The sequence below is a fragment of the Cnephaeus nilssonii genome (genome assembly GCF_951640355.1).
Source record: "Cnephaeus nilssonii genome assembly, chromosome: 7".
NCBI lineage: Eukaryota > Metazoa > Chordata > Mammalia > Chiroptera > Vespertilionidae > Cnephaeus > Cnephaeus nilssonii.
This window is the reverse complement of record NC_137078.1, coordinates 22,183,922-22,200,703: the sequence shown is the minus strand read 5'-3', so window position 1 is coordinate 22,200,703 and position 16,782 is coordinate 22,183,922.

The following is a 16,782-nucleotide window of genomic DNA, read 5'->3' as shown; positions in this document are numbered from 1 at the left end:
CTGCCTGGATTTAAATCCTGGCTTCACTAATTAGTAGCTGCAAAAACTTAACTTCCCTAAGCCTCAGTTTCTCTTTCTGGAAAATGGAGATATAGGCCCACACACAACAGGCCATTTTATGAAAGAAATCCGGCATAGGAACAGACACATTTTAAGTGTTTAGTTAAGGTTAGCTGTGTCATTATTGAAGTCAATTTCTGGAACTGGCCCAGCTCGTGTGGCTCAGTGATGGAGCATCAGCCCATGCATCAAGAGGTCACCAGTTCAATTCCCGGTCAGAGCACATGCCTGGGTTTCAAGCTTGATCCCCAATAAGGGGCATGCAGGAGGCAACCAATCAGTGTTGATGTTTCTATCTCTCCTTCTCACTTTCTCTCTATATCCATAAAAACATATTTAAAAACATTTCTGGAATTGGACTTTCTGGGTACAAGCATTTTTACTTTTTAAATTTTGATAGATGCTGCCAATTGCTCTCCAGAAATAAACCAAGTTACACTTTCCCCTGAAGTGCCCTTTGACCCCCACCTTTACCAACACTGGATTTTTGACAATCCAGTAAGCAAAATAGTTACTCATTGCTGTTTTATTATTATTACTTGGATCACTGGCAAGCCCTTTGATTGTCTGTAAACCATCTGTATTGCTAACCTATGAATTATTTGTTCATCTTTGACTCTTTTCCTTTTGAGTTTTGAGTTTTTCCTCACTGGTTCTTTGTATGTATTTAGGATACTAAACCTTAGACTAATATATAAGATGTAAATATTTTACTCTAGCCTATCATATGCCTTTTTTTTTTTTACTTTATCAGCAGTTATTTTCATCAAAAAACCAATAGTCATAGTTTCACAGTTGAAAAAGTTACACATTAAAATATTTTACAATTCATTGTATATTCACCAGGTTCCATTTCCTAAAGGGCTTGTAATATCTATCATATGTCTTTTAACTTTTAAAAATGTCTTTTGTTTTATATATATACTAGAGGCCCAGTGCACAAATTCGTGCACTAGTGGGGTCCAGCCAGCCCGGCCCCACTTGGGGAGGATAGGGGCCAGGCCTGTCAGGAGGAGATAACGGGAGGTTGGCCAGTGGGCCCCGCCCCGATTGGGGTTGGGGGGGGCCGATTGGGGGCAGGGCCAGCTGTGGGGAGAGGCTGTGGGCCGGCCAGCCCTGCCCCCAAATGGAGTGTGGGGGGTGATCAGGGGTCAGCAGCCGGGGCAGGGACCGTGGGAGGTTGGCTGGCCAGCCCCACCCCCGATTGGTGTGTGTGGGGCCGATTGGGGGCAGAGCTGCCTGGGGGAAGGGGCCATGAGCTGATCGGGGTGGTGGGGGCTTATCGGGGGTGGGGCCGGCTGTGAGGAGGGGCTATGGGCGTTGGGCTGGCCGGCCCCACCCCTGATTGGAGTGGGGGGGCCGGTCTGGGGTGGGGCCAGGTGCGGGGGAGTGCTGCAGGAGATTGGCCAGCTGGCCCCGCCCCCTATTGGGGTAGGGAGGGCAATCAGGGGCAGGGCCAGCTAGGGGGAGGAGCTGCAGGCCAATCGGGGTGGTGGCGGCCCATCAGGGGCGGGGCCGGCTGGGGGGAGGGGCTGCAGGAGGTTGGCTGGCTGGCCCCACTCCCTGTTGGGGTGGGAGGTGCAATTAAGGGTGGGGCCGGCAGGGGGAGGGGCTGCGGGGGGGTTGGCCGGCTGCCCTGCTCTTGATTGGGGTGGGAGAGTCTGATCAGGGCTGGACTGGCTGGGGGGAGGGGCCACAGGCAATTGCCCGGCGGGCCCCGCCCCCAATTGGGCCAGTTCACTGGCTGCAGTGGGTGTCATTGTGACCGGTCGTTCTGGTTGTTACGGCGTTACAGTCACTGGCTTTTTATATATATAGATATGTTTGTTTTTTGTTATTCCTCACCCAAGGATATTTTTTCCCCATTGCTTTTTAGAGAGTGGAAGGGAGAGGGAGAGACAGAGAGAAACATCAATTGGTTGCCTCCCACATGAGCCCTGACCAGGGCCAGGGATGGAGCCTGCAACTGGAACCGAACCTGCTACCCTTCAGGCCCCAGGCCAATCTCTAACCACTGAGCAAAACTGGCCAGGGCGAGGTTTACAATTTTTTAAATATAGTCACATCTGTCCATTTTTTTTCTTGTGGCTTCTGGATTGTGTCTTTTTTAAAAGGATACTTTCTGATACACATTTGGCTGTTCTATTTCGAGCAGGGTTGTTCCTAGGTTTGAGGCATACCACGGAGTTTTTTTCAGCAACAGTCAGCCTCCTGGACATTATTATAGGCTATTAACTTCTTGGTCTGAAAAAGGTTTATAGTGCCCAGCCTGGGGTCTTGAAGCTGTGTCCACAGCGCCCCCTCCTGGGCACTACAGAACATCCAACCCAGAACAGGCCTCCTGAGCTGAGGAAGGGGGTGGGTCTCTGTTTCGGTATTAGCAGTGGGACACAGGAATAATATAGAATATAGAAATAATATAGTTCCTGACGTGGAGGTGCTTGGAGAAAATCGACACAGAAACATAATTTCAGCTTTTCTCCTATGCCTGATTACCAGTCTACACTATCTTCATAAAACATTTAAATATAGGTTGACTAGATTACTTCATTTAGAATTGCAGAATTCTACTTTTAAAAAATGAACTCAAAGAATTATGATCTAAGAAACCACAAAACAAAGAATTACCTGCTAAATGAGACTAATAAAAATAGCCTGGTGTAGACAGAAGCCACTTGAACAGTCACTTCCTTGGATTCTCACCTGGACTGTGCCAGGAACAAACCTGTGATCCAGGGTGCTCCCTAAACCTTTAGACTTTGTCTTTTCTTAGTTAGCTCTCAGGCAGGATCTTGGGATGAGGGGAGTTTGGTAAGAGGAGGGCAAAGGAAGGCAGAGGCTCATAAGGATTGTTTCATTGTTGTTTTGTTTTTTTAAATATCACATTGAGAAATCCTGGCCTTTAGAATACATTCATATTTGGTTTACTAAATACTTTGTCATCTGCCTTGCACCCACCCCAGCCGCATCTGGCCCTCCTGTTTCTGTTCCCGGAACAGCCCTGAGTTCTCTGGTCTCTGCAAAGCTTTCCCATGTGCTTCCCTGGCTTTCTGCTCTGGCCTTCCTCCCATCACTTCTTCACCCAGTTATGGGGTAAATGTGTCCCTCAAAATTCATATGTTGAAGTCCTAACTTCAGAAAGTGACCTATTTGGGGGAAAGGTGTTGTGTCTGTAATTAGTTCCATTAGAATGAGGTCATCCTGGAGTAGGGTGGGTCCCTAATCCAGTAGGGCTGGTGATCTTAACAAAAAGGGGTAAATTTGGACACAGAGACACAAGTCAAGAAATGCCAGAGATTGCCTGTGAGCCACATAAAGCTAGGGGAGAAGTGTGGAAGTCACCCCCACAGCCCTCAGAAGGAACAAATCCTACCAAGACCTTGATTTGGGACTTCTGGCCTCCAGAATTTATAGAGATAATTAATTCCTGTTGTTTAAGCCACTCAGACTGTGACACTTGGTTACAGCAGCCCTATTTCAGGACTGCTCTCACGCATCCTCCAGGAGATGGGAGAGGTGTGGAACAGATTAGCCCCCACAGTCTGGGTAACTTTTCATAAATAACAAATTTGGATGTGGTTGACATAAAGTTACATTTTGTAGACATTCAATGACTCATGTATTTGATATTGTCATTTTCTTTTCATGTTTTGGACCTAATTTTTTTTTTTTCAGGACTCAAACATTTTCATAGTTCCTGGGAAAACTTGTAGGCCTTCAGTTCCTGCCTGTGGTGCCTTGAATGAATCAAACCCTCTGGGTGTGTGGGTATAACTGACACTTCCTCGTAAATTCCTCGAGGACCAGTCTCTACCACAGCTCTCTTTGACGTCTAACACGCAGCTGGCTGTTCAGTAGACTCATTTAATGAACAAATAAACATTTTTATTTTTTTTACAGATCCCACTTTTTAAAATTACTAAGTATGGCAACAATTAATATTTCTACTTTCAAGATCAGAAGCAAGGAATAACCACACATGAAACAAAGAAAATCCTAGGGCATATTTTTTCCATGTGAGAAAATTTGTACTCTGAGGACTTAATGAGGACAAACCCACATTTTACAGCATGAAGACAGAACCATTGTCATTTTGCTAACCCTAAAGAGCAGAGGCTGAGTGCTGGCAAGTGATTTAACTAGACTTCCATCTCTCTTGGCCTTTCTCCAAGGCCTTGGTTTAAGGAGGTTGCACTGTGTTCCACTTAAGAGTTTAGAATAAATGCTAGAGAGAAAAGGTCAGGTGGGAGAAAAGCAGCAACAGCACAGTGATGGGCATAAGTGGCCTCTGGAAAGAAGTGGGCACGTGAGGAAGGGGAAGGCAAAGTGGAAAGAGAAGGCGGTTGCCTGTCTGATAATGATGCTGTGGATGAGATCATAAGCAGGTGAGCAACCAAGAACATCCTGAAAGTTGACTGTTGCCTAAATTAACAGGAAGTACTGGCGCGCTTTGTCTCCCTTCACCCTCCTGACAGCTCTGTGATACCGTCATAATTCTCCCTACTATACTGACAAAGAAGGTTGGGTGTAAAGAGGTTATGCTGAGGGGAAGCTGGTGATGGCAGAGTTGGGACTTGGAGTTTGTGTGGCCCCAGAGCCATACACCTAAGTACCACCACCTCTCTAGCAAGTTGTATTTGTGTGTCTGTCACTACATTCTGGGCCCCCTGAAGGCAGAAACGTTATGTCCATCTTGTATTATGGCAGGGTTTCTGACTTTCTGAATGGAAAGATGTAATAATTGCTTACTAAATCAATTGATTTTGATTGAGGAAAGCACATCACTCTCTCCCAATTCGTTTTGCTTGTTGTTCATCACAGTATTTATTTGAGGGCAATACTTCTTTGAATCAAGACCTATTCAGTTAAAATGATCAAGCACAAACAGTGCTTATTCTCCACTGGGCACAGTTCCACCAGCTCTGTGTATATTAACTCATGTGATACTCTCAGGAACCCTCCACGCAGAGCAGTGGCTCACAGTAGTGCAGGTTGTGACCAGTGCCCCCTAAAACTGTGCAGTTCACAAAACCTGCCCAACCACAGGTGGTGACTCTGCTGGTAGCCCTTAATGTACCCATTTTACAGATGGAGAAACTGGGGCATAGAGATGTCTCAGTGAGTGAAACTTCACAGTTTAATCAAACTCATGATAACTACATAATATTATTCAGCACATGGTAAGATAAAACCTCATTAATTCAGCCCAGTTGGGAAGGTAGTAGAATTTACACTACTTGAAAGAATATGGATTATTCCTAAGAAAATTAGTTCTAGTACATTAAGCTACACTTAACCAATTAAGTTAAGTACTATCAGAATATGTATTAAGAAACACTGTCATGTTTCTTTTGAATGTTAATGTCTCATTTGCAGTCAGGAATAATTAACGTATAAAAATCTTTAAAATTTAAAAACGGGGTCTGGCTTTATTTATTTAGCCTGTCAATTTATTTACTAAATAATTTCTTCTTTAATTATCCCAAGACTTCACCATATTTCAAATGAATGTATTACAATTCATAATTGAGTTTAGGTTAATAAAGTTTTAGTATGCTGTTAAATAAGGCAGGAGATTCAAGAGAAAAACATTTTTAAACTTCTGATGGAATAATTCTTAAGCCAATGATAAGACTGGATATAAACCCAGTTCATGGGCAATTGAATAAAAAATTTGGGGGGTCCAATTTCTAGAATAAACTGCTCAGTTTTTAAAAAATGTCCACACAATTTCAAGTAAAGTTTTTCTATGCATATATTAGTATTTGGTACTACTCTTATAAATCTGGCTTTAAGTATTTCATAGTGGTTTGGACTTCAGTCTTCCCAGCCACCCATGTGCACAAGAATCTGCTGGGGACCTTGTTCAGATTCCGATCCAGTGCGTCTGGGGCGGGGCCAGAGAATCACAGATCTAAATGTTCCAGGGGAAACCGATGCTGCAGAGTTTAGAACTCAGACTTTGGGAGCCAGATAGCTGATGAGTGTCCTTGGGCAAGAAACTCAACCTCTTAGTTTCTTCATCTATAAAATGGGGTAATGTTAATAGTACGTATATAAGGGTGTTGTGAAATAAGATTCATTAATCCTACCTAATAAAATAGTAATATGCAAATTGACCGCACCTTCACTACGCCCAAGCCACGCCCACCATCCAAACCCACGCCCACCAGCCAATCAGGGCGAGTATGCAAATTACACAACAAAGATGGCGGTTAATTTGCATACGCTGAGGGAGGGAGGAGTGAAGACTGAAGACAACTTAGAAGGAAGACGGAGGAAAAGCAGAAAGCAAGATGGCTGCCAGAGGGAAAGCCTGGGCGGGGCGGGGCAGGGCGGAGTGGGGCGGAGCGGGGCGGGTGGCAGCGGTGTGTGGGTGCAGGCGCGGCGGCCGCAACAGTGGTGGCAGCGGCAGCGCATGCGGCCGCAGCGGCCGCTTGCAGGATTTTTCCTGCAAATGGGCTACTAGTAAATGTATAAAGCACCTCAAGCAGAAAAAACACACAACTGGCATTAGACTACACATATGGTTTTTTTCACTTAACAATATATCCTGGGTATCTTTCTGTGTCCATAGAATAAAATCTACTGCATTCTTTCTAACAGCTGCATAGTATTCCACAGTTGGATATATCTTGATTTGCTTCATTCCAATGGATTGTTTTAGTTTTTAAATTGTGGTAAAATATACATAACATAAAATTTGCCATTTTCACCATTCAGTGACATTACATACATTTACACTGTTGCGCAACCATCACCACTATTCATTTCAATAATTTTTCCATTATCCCAAACTGAAGCCCTGTACTCATTAAAGCATAACTCCCCTGGTAACCTCTGTTCTACCTCCTGTCTCCATGAGTTTGCCTCTTCTGGGTCCCTTGTATAAGTGGAATCATACAACATGTGTCCTCTCATGTTTCCAGTGGATTTCGAAGGACATGTTTTCTCAATGGCCTTCCTGCACAATCCACGCTTTACATCCTGAATCCATAGAGCCGGAGGTCGCCCCTCTCCATGGCCCGGGCAGAAGTTAGGTCTGAGTTGCTGACCTTCTGTGATGTGCAACCTCTGTAGGCTTCTGACTCTAATTAACCAAAACCACTGTCACTTTCATTCCTTGTGTACCCAGCCTGGGCCAGCCCTGTACTGAGTACTGCAGACTATTCTGTGAGGTTGGACAACTGACCCCCATTTTGCAGATGTAGCAACTTAAGATCAGAGGCAAAACGACTCCCTGCTCTTAGTTAGGGGCAGAAGCGGGTTCTAGTTAGGTGTGGCCCCACAGTCCCCGCCCTTCCCACGACCTACTAGTCTGGTCATGGAAAAGCAATCATTTCCGGGGTTTTTAATACAGGAAAGACTTTTAAATGAAGCAAGCCGGATAACTGAAGATTCAGAAACGTCCCAAAATATTGCTAAACAAAAGAATTCATCACAGAACCTGCCTCGAGCAAAGCTTCTCATTGTTACTGTTTCTCAGCTAGGGAACGTTTTCAGCAGCCTGTGTGTTTGAGTGGATTTATACTGCCTGCCATTGTCCAGCCTCCTTTTTCAACCGGTCTCTTTCCCATCAGGAGACTTTGTTGATTTCGAACGATAGTTATGCAAACAAAGGACTAGGAGAACCTTCAGAAACAGTTCCTTATGGAGCTGATCCTATCCTGAAACACTGCAGCCTTCCCTCCCTTCAGCGCTGCGGAAGGAACAAGAACGCTCAGAGGCAGCACTGTGATCCCTGTCATACAGAACAAGTCAACATGCTCCATTCGTGTGATCAGATATTCCCTGGCCACCCAATGGGCACGTGGTGTGTGTTGTGTGTGTGCACATGTGTATCCAATTACTTTCTAGAACTCAACTGGAATGTTCTATTTTTCAAAAAGCAAAACATGTTTAAGTTTGTCGGGGGGGAGGGGAGGGGGTGTGGGGGGAGAATATCTTCTAAAAATGGCTCTCACTGTCCCATCTGAAAATTCCTTTCCTTTCTCCTACGAGATGTCCTTTGTCTCTTGTTTTTGCCAAGAAGCAAGAGCACTGTTTACGTTTTGCAGCTCTCTCTTCACGTGCTCGGTTCGGGATCCTCCTCGCCAGGCTCACATGTTGTTTTGGCCGCCCGCATGCATTCTTCCCTGCTTCCACCCCTTAAAGGAGCCATGCTCAGCGGAGTGGGACTGGAGCTGTTCCCCCCCAGCGCTGGTGGGACCGGCGCACTGCAGGTTGTGATTGTGTGATGTTATGCGTTGGGTCTGTTTCCACTGGGTTTTAGATCAGGGGGGTTTAGGGGAAGCTTATTGATAATATCTCTTAAAATACGACGTACAGCCCAAAGGCACTATCTTATTACTCATCATGGACACAACAAGAAAAAAAAAATAATGATAGTATTCACAAGGGCTCTTGGAAGGTTTACTGGACAGAAAGCAAAGATTTTCCAGGTCTGATGCTTTTTAGTGCCTTGGGTCAAACTCGTTAACATTTCTGTGATGCTGACTACACCCCTACACAGTTACCAGGAATTTTATTATAAGACAAACAAACTTCTGATTTGCTGTTATAGAGACGTCTGAAATTTAAATCACGTGTAGCCCAGTCCACTAAACAGCCCTGAGGGATCCATGAGAAGCAACTCCCTTAACCCCATGTCTGGGACACAATAAAAGACTGAGGACACATGTCATGCTAGGAAATTACTGTTTTCTTATTGAGGCAAAAGATGCTGCCTTTCTTAACTCACACTTTGGTACTACTCTTTCAATGGTTTGTAAATATAATTGGGCATCCACATTCAGTGAGACTCCTCTAAAGTATGGGGCTTGTATTATGTACAGGGTCCAGAAAAACAGGGGTAGAAATAAAGCTGTTCCTCCAGTTCTATTTACATGTCCCTGACCATCCATCTGGGGTCGGTGGCATGTGATGCACGTGGCTTCTGGGGTTCGTGTACCCTGGGGAGGTCGGGGTAACTGTATGTGCTAAATTATAATTCAGTACACATTCACAGAACATTTCAATGCTATGCTTGCCTTCAGTCAAGAGACTGAACTAAACAAGAGAACAAGAGACGAAATAGCTAGTGGCCACCCATCTGAAAAGGTTCCCTCTCCTCTTCAATATCATGTCGCCACAAAGAGTGGCTGGTTTTAATCACTCAACAAACATATTAGAGACACAATGAAATATATATATTTTAATCCTCCCGTAAGGATGATGTTTTCATTGACTTTCTCTCTCTCTCTCTCTCTCTCTCTCTCTCTCTCTCTCTCTCTCTCTCTCTCATTTTTAGAGAGAAAGAAACATCAATGTGCGAGAGAAACACGGATCAGTTGCCACCCGTATGTGTCCTGACCAGGAATCAAACCTACAACCTGGGTATGTGCCCTGACTGGAATTGAACCCGTAATCTTTTGGTGTATAGGACAATGCTCCAGCCAACTGAGCCACATGGCCAGGGCATGAAGTATATATTTAAGGAACTTACGATCTAGTTCAGGAAAAAAGATGTATATACATAAAAGAGCTAGAGATTGACACAAGGTCATAGAGAATCCAGCATTAGAATGTGGTCACAAAGACTTGTCTATGGATTAGAGGTTTAAAGGGGAATAAATGGTTGGGTTAAGGTTAGTGAGGGACTTCTGTGGAAGAAGGAGCCTCAGGAGCTGGCCCTTATGTGAAGTGAGAAATCAAACTAATGTAAAGAACAGAAAAGTGGGCATTTCAGAGTGGAAAATAGATGAGCTCAAGCAAAGCACAGAGGAAAAATAAAGCCTGTGCTGCATGTTTCCCTTTGTCCTTCCTCTATATTTCTTTTGCTGCTTCACACATGAAAGTTCCTCCAACTCCAACTAGCAGGCTGCAAATTCACAGAATAGCCACTGCCATTTTACACCATCTGTTCAGGGAATATTTTGTACCTATTCTCCCATCTTTGGGGAGAGGGAAGGAGAATTGTATTTAAGGCGGAAAATAATGGAATCATTAAAGAGAAATGTGCTCTTTTCCTTCCTTTACCTCCCCTTCTTTCCAGATGATTTAGCCCTAAGGTCTGAGACAGGGCAGAGTGAGGTGGACATTAATGTTGTGGCGAGAGAGGGTTAGCTGCGGTGTGTCAGAACCCCAGCAAGGTGGAGGGCCCTGAGCCCATGAGGGTGAGGGCATCCACACTCAGGCGGCTCTGAGTGTGTCAGAGTCTGAGACATCCTCGTGACCGGGGCCTGACATGGACTTTAGAGTCTGAGCAGAGACAAAAGCATCTGTAAGAGGGGAGGGGTGGCAGCAAGGATAGGAAATGGATAAAATGAATAAATAGAAGAGGTTTTCCCACTGTCATAGAAGGGAGTCACAAATATGGAAAGGAAGAAATATGGGCTCTGAGGTGTTGGGTTGGAATTAGATGTATTTGTATCAACCATGATTTGTATAAACCAGGATAGAAAAATGAAAGATGACAGATAGATAAGATAGAGGATAGAAATATAAACAGATGCACATGTGCAAATGTGTATGATAGCAGACAGACTCAGTGATGGCCCCCAATTACTCACTTTGGGAAGCCTGGGTGTCCCATGCCTCTGCCACTTGGAGAGGTGCAGTAAGACACTCCCAAGATGGCCCCCACCACCCCACATCTCCTGGTATTCATGCCCTTGTGTATAGTATTTCCCTCCCCTTGCTTCTACTAGGTGTACTGGTTAACAATGCAGATTTTTTTCAATAGATGGAGTTACACATATGTCAATATATATGCGATTTGATATGTATGCTATTTTGTTGTATTGACAGCAAGCTTCAAAACTTCATATGTCAAATTTTCTGAAGGTGTTAACATCATAGATATTTTTACGCTTAAAAATGTCGAATTTCATGCCAAAAAAAAAAAAAAAGAGAGAGCATTTGCGGGAAGTTTTAAATCATTACTTTATTTTTAATAAAAAGTTATCGTATACTTCGGGAAGCTTATGGTGAACATGCTCCATCTCAAGATACTTGTGAACGCTGGTTTAAATGCTTTAAAAATGATGATTTCTTTTTTTTTTTTTTTTTTTTAAATTTCTTTATTGATTAAGGTGTCACATATTTGTCCTCATCCCCCCATTCCCATCCCACCCCCCTCCCCTTGGATGCCCCAACCCTCTGTTGAACTTAAGCATTGGTTAGGCTCATATGCATGCACACAAGACCTTTGGTTGATCTCTCCCCCCTCCCCCCACCCTCCCCTATCCTCCCTCTGAGGCCCGATAGTCCGATCGATGCCTCCTTGTTTCTGGTTCTGTTCTTGTTCATCAGTCTATGTTGTTCATCATTTCCCCTAGATGAGCGAAATCATGTGTCACTATAGATATACTTATAAGAATTGAATGTGCGACGAGCAAAAATAGTTATGCTGACAGGCAAATGAATCAGTCTGTAGTGAGTTTCTTTCTGGACCAACAGTTCTTTTGAGACCCAATATCAATGTCCACCGGTTCCCTATGAGTACATGTCGGCACTGACCCCTCAGCTCTGGATGGTGGACAAATGGTGGTAATGCAGGTCCGACTCCCTCTGGTTTGGTCTCGGCTGGACCCAGGGGCACTGCTTCACCCGGATCCAGGGGCCCACGGCCTCGCCCGGACCCAGGGGCACTGCTTCACCCGGATCCAGGGGCCCGCGGCCTCGCCCGGACCCGGGGCCCAGGGCTCACCCGGCTCCAGGGGCCCGCGGCCTCGCCCGGACCCGGGGCCCAGGGCTCACCCGGCTCCAGGGGCCCGCGGCCTCGCCCGGACCCGGGGCCCAGGGCTCACCCGGCTCCAGGGGCCCGCGGCCTCGCCCGGACCCGGGGCCCAGGGCTCACCCGGCTCCAGGGGCCCGCGGCCTCGCCCCGACCCGGGGCCCAGGGCTCACCCGGCTCCAGGGGCCCGCGGCCTCGCCCGGACCCGGGGCCCAGGGCTCACCCGGCTCCAGGGGCCCGCGGCCTCGCCCGGACCCAGGATTCAGCCTCACCCGGACCCAGGGGCGCATGGCCTCGCCCGGACCCAGGGGCACGTGGCCTCACCCGGACCCGGGGCCCAGCCTCACCCTGACCCAGTTCCCAGCCTCACCCATACCCAGGGGCACGCGGCTTCACCCGGATCCGGGACCCAGCGGGGTTTCGTCTTCTTGATCCCAATTCCTATTGGTCAATTCCCTCTCAGCAATTCCTTCGGCCATTTTCTCAGAGTTCCAGGGCAGCCACCGCAGAACTCGTTGGGCGGCGGGCTCGGCGAAGCTCCGGTGTGCCCGGTGCGCGGCGGCGGGCTGGTCCGGGGTGGCTGCGTCGGCCCTTGGGTCTGCAGCGGTGGCCGGTCGCCGAGCATGCGCACCTGGCCGCTTCCGGGGTGTTGAGATTCTTGAAGGACTCGGAGGTCAGCAAGCGCGTAGTCTCCCGCCCCATGTCTCCCAGGGGCTCGTCTGTCCGTGCTCGGCAGCGAGTGAAGCCTTCCCCTCAGCCGGAGACTGCTGGGGGAACTGCACTGAGCACGTTCCAGGCCACCATTGTGTCGCCTGAGCCGTAGTTTTTAAAGTGTGGTCTTTGGGTCACCGGCATCAGCTTCATCCCGCGTACCCCTCTCTTTTATTCTAGTTGTATAGCATCCGCTCAGTTAGCCCTCCGGTGGTTCTGGATGGTGTCTGCTCTGCTCTCCCGTTGTAGTCTCAAAACCGTTGTGGTAGGCAGCAATCAGGCTTCTGCCCTATGCCTCCATCTTGGTCCTTGTTTGTATAGTTAAGTCTTGATTGTTGTTGGTGTCACTGGGAGGAATTGTCCTCCAGGCCTATTGGCCGTGCGGACCCTCTGTGTCTATAAAGGAAGAGTTGCTGTGCGGAAGACACGCCTATGTGCCGGGTCTTGGTGCAGCAAGGCTTCGGCGCTCACTGCGTCTGCCTCTTGAATGTGTCCCTTATGGGAGTGGTCGAAGTCTGGTGTCATCTCACACCGACCACTAGATGCCCTCATTTCTGGGTCTCCAATGGAGTGTAGGTCAGCTACTGCCTGTGGCCCCTCAGCAGGAATTACAGCATCCCTTATATTCGTGACCTGTTTCGGTGCCTTCCCCTTTTGGCTGCCTCCCTATCGCTCAGCTTCCCCAATCTCCCTAGGTGGTCGCTCTTGATATCCCCCTTTGTGGGCTGAGTGCAAAGTCTTGGTGTTGTTAAGCCTTGATTGCTGTTGGTACACTGGGAGGATGTGACCTCCGGCCCAATTGGCTGTGAGGATCAGCTGTGTCTATGCCGGGAGACAGCCCCATTCAACTAGACTTGCAAAATTGTAAAAGCCTCTGTGTTCAGCTTGGATGGGGCGGAGTTACAGGGCGGAGCCTACCGCCTTGGCTTCCTGTCAGCCCCGCCCTATGAGGTTCCTGTGTCCCTCCGTACTCTCAGCAAACACCTCTGAGAGAAAAGTGCCCTGGAGTTTCGCGCGCTGCCAAACAGTCTAGTCTCTCCCCCAATGAATCTGGATTCCCAGATTCTCTCCCGGAACTGGGTTTCCGTGTAGTCAGAATTGGGGCTCACCTCAGTCTGGCGCTTTTGTCTCCTTCCCTCCAGGGCGACTCAGCGGCACAGTCAACAGCCCATCCTCCGCGCACAATCCCCTGCACGCCTCCGGTGCTCTGTTCTTCGCCGCCTCTCTGCATCTCTGCCCCACAGCCCAGTTTTCCCCAGTATGAGCCTGGCTTCCCGGGTCTTTCCCGGAACTGGGGTTCAGTGCAGTTGGAACTGGGGGTTCAGCATAGTCCGGAGCTTTTGTCTCCTTCCCGCTAGGGCAATCCAGCGGCACAGGCAACAGACCCTCCTCTGCGCGCATTCCCGTGCGCGGCTCCGGCGCAGCTCCTCTGTGTCTCCGTCCCACAGCTCAGACTCCCCCAGCATGAGCCCGGCTTCCCAGGGTTTCGCCGGGAAATGGGGTTCAGTGCAGTCGGAGCTGGGGTTCAGCACAATCTGGCGCTTTTATCTCCTTCCCGCCAGAGAACGCCAGCCAGGCCGTCAGCCGCCCCTTCCTCTCCGGCTCCGTCTTCCCCGCACGCTCGCGGGCTCGTGTCTCCGCCTGTGTCTCCATACCTCAAGCTTTTACGGCTTCTCTGATTTTCCTTGTGGTTTTCTTTTTCCTTCTAATTGTGGGCATTTCAGTCAGCCAGCTTTCCTGTGGTTCTGGATGATGTCCGTTTTGACTTTTAGTTGTGTTTTTGATATTGTTGTGCCCGGCTGTAGGTTAGGTGTTTAACCTATGCCGCCATCTTGGTTTTCCCCAAAAATGATGATTTCGATGTGAAAGACAAAGAACGTCCAGGTCAACCGAAAAAGTTTGAATACCAACAATTACAAGCATTATTGGATGAATATGCATGTCAAACTCAAAAACAACTTGCAGAACAATTAAACGTTGCTCAGCAAACAATTTCTGATAGTTTACAAGCAATGGGAAAGATTTTAAAGGAAGGAAAATGGGTGCCACATCAACTGAACGAAAGACAAATGGAAAACCGAAAAGTCATCAGTAAAATGTTGCTTCAACGGCACGAAAGAAAGTCTTTTTTGTATCAAATTGTGACTGGCGATGAAAAGTGGATTTATTTTGAGAATCTCAAACGCACAAAATCATGAGTTGATCCAGGTCAACCATCAACATCAACTGCAAGGCCAAATCGCTTCAGAAAGAAGTCAATGCTCTGTGTTTGGTGGGATCAGGAAGGTGTAGTGTATTATGAGCTTCTAAAACCAAGTGAAACCATTAATACTGATCGCTACCAACAACAAAGAATCAATTTGAACCACGCTTTGATCGTGAAACGACCAGAATGTGCGAGAAGACATGGCAAAGTAATTTTGCTTCATGATAACGCACCAGCACACACTTCAAAACCAGTTAAAGACACGTTAAAGATCTTGCCTGGGAAGTATTAACCCACCCGCCGTATTCACCAGACCTTGCTCCTTCAGATTACCACTTGTTCTGATCAATGGCAGACGCACTTTCTGAGCAGCACTTCAAAATTATGAAGAAGTGGAAAATTGGGTCTCTGAATGGTTTGCCTCAACAAGAAAAGTTCTATTGGGACAGTATCCACCAATTACCTGAAAGATGGGGGAAATATGTAGCTAGCGATGGACATTGCTTTGAATAAAGCACTTTTGATGTTTCTCTAGAAATTATTGTGTTTTCACCATTATTAACCAGTACACCTGGTATATAACAGAATATACATCAAAGATAGTAGGATGTCATTTCTGTATTATGTTACATAAGATTGTATGTCTGTCTTGCTTGGAGACACTCTCCCTGGTGGCGTTGGTGAAGCCAGCTGCTATGTTGTGAATTGCCCTCTGGAGAGGCCCACATGGCAAGGAACTGAGGGCAGCCTCCAGCCAACAGCCAGTGAGAGAAGGAGGCCCTCAGTCCAACAAATCCCCAAGGAACTGAATTCTCCCTCCACCTGAGCTTGGAAGGGGGTCTTGTCCCAGCTGAGCCTGGAGATAAAACCACAGCCCCTGCTGATACTTTGTGAGAGCCTGAAGCTGGGGAGCCAGCGAATACACGCCAGGACTCCTGACCTCAAAAACCGTAAGAAAACAAATGTGTTGTCTTAAGCTACTAAATTTGTGGTAATTTGTTACCCAGAAATATATGTAATATATATATATACCTTAGCTCTCACTGAGAAGGCTTAAGGGCAGCAACACTCCAATAGCAATAAGCACATTTGGTCCCCAGATCTGGGTTTCAAATGTCATTTTCAGCTAAAAGGAACCTCAACTTCTTAGAGAAATGTCTAAGTCCAAGGCTGTAGCATGAAAAGTATAAAATGAATCTAGAACATTTTGTTGTGCCAGAAAACAAGGAAGTGCTCAAAGAATGATGGGCACATGCCAAAAGGACATAGAAACCCAGATTAAAAGGGCTCCCATAAGCCAAATTTGGGATGATTTCAGCATTAAAATAAATTATTACAGTAGTGGATTATAAATTTATTGAATAAAATAGGAAACCATGAGCCCATCTATATAATAAAAGCCCAAGTGACCCTTACAGCGGAACTTTCAGAACGACCAGTCACTATGATGCGCACTGACGACAAGGGGGCAGACGCTCAACGAGGGAGCTGCCCCCTGGTGGTCCGTGTGCTCCCACAGGGGAAGCGCCGCTCAGCTAGAAGCCAGGCTCATGGCTTGTGAGTGCAACGGAGGTGGTGGGAGCCTCTCCCACCTCCGCAGGAGCACTAAGGAGCAGCGAGTAGGTGGGCAGTAAGGAGCGAGGGATCCCAGACTGCAAAAGGGATGTCCACCTGCCGGCTTAGGCGAACATTTCCCCAAGAGGGTGCAGGCCAGGCTGAACCGCCGCCCACCCCCCCCTAATGCCAGTGCACGAATTTCGTGCACCAGGCCTCTAGTAGAGATATAAATAAATAATCAAATGAATAAATTGAAAGTTTGGTAAGAAATTAGATATTTAGATTATTTCAAAATACTTCTGTATAAAAGATGTATTAATCACAGAGGCAAAGGAGTAACTTCATAGTGGATTAGCCTGGCAGATGTCACCTTTATTAAATGATCAAGGTTAGCATTGTCATTAATGGGAGACATTACAATCACGCAGCACCTGATCAGATGCACTGAGAAGAACACAGAGATATTTATGTAACACTAGTGGCCTGGTGCACGAAATTCATGCACATTAAAAGGGAATTAATTAGAGGAAAT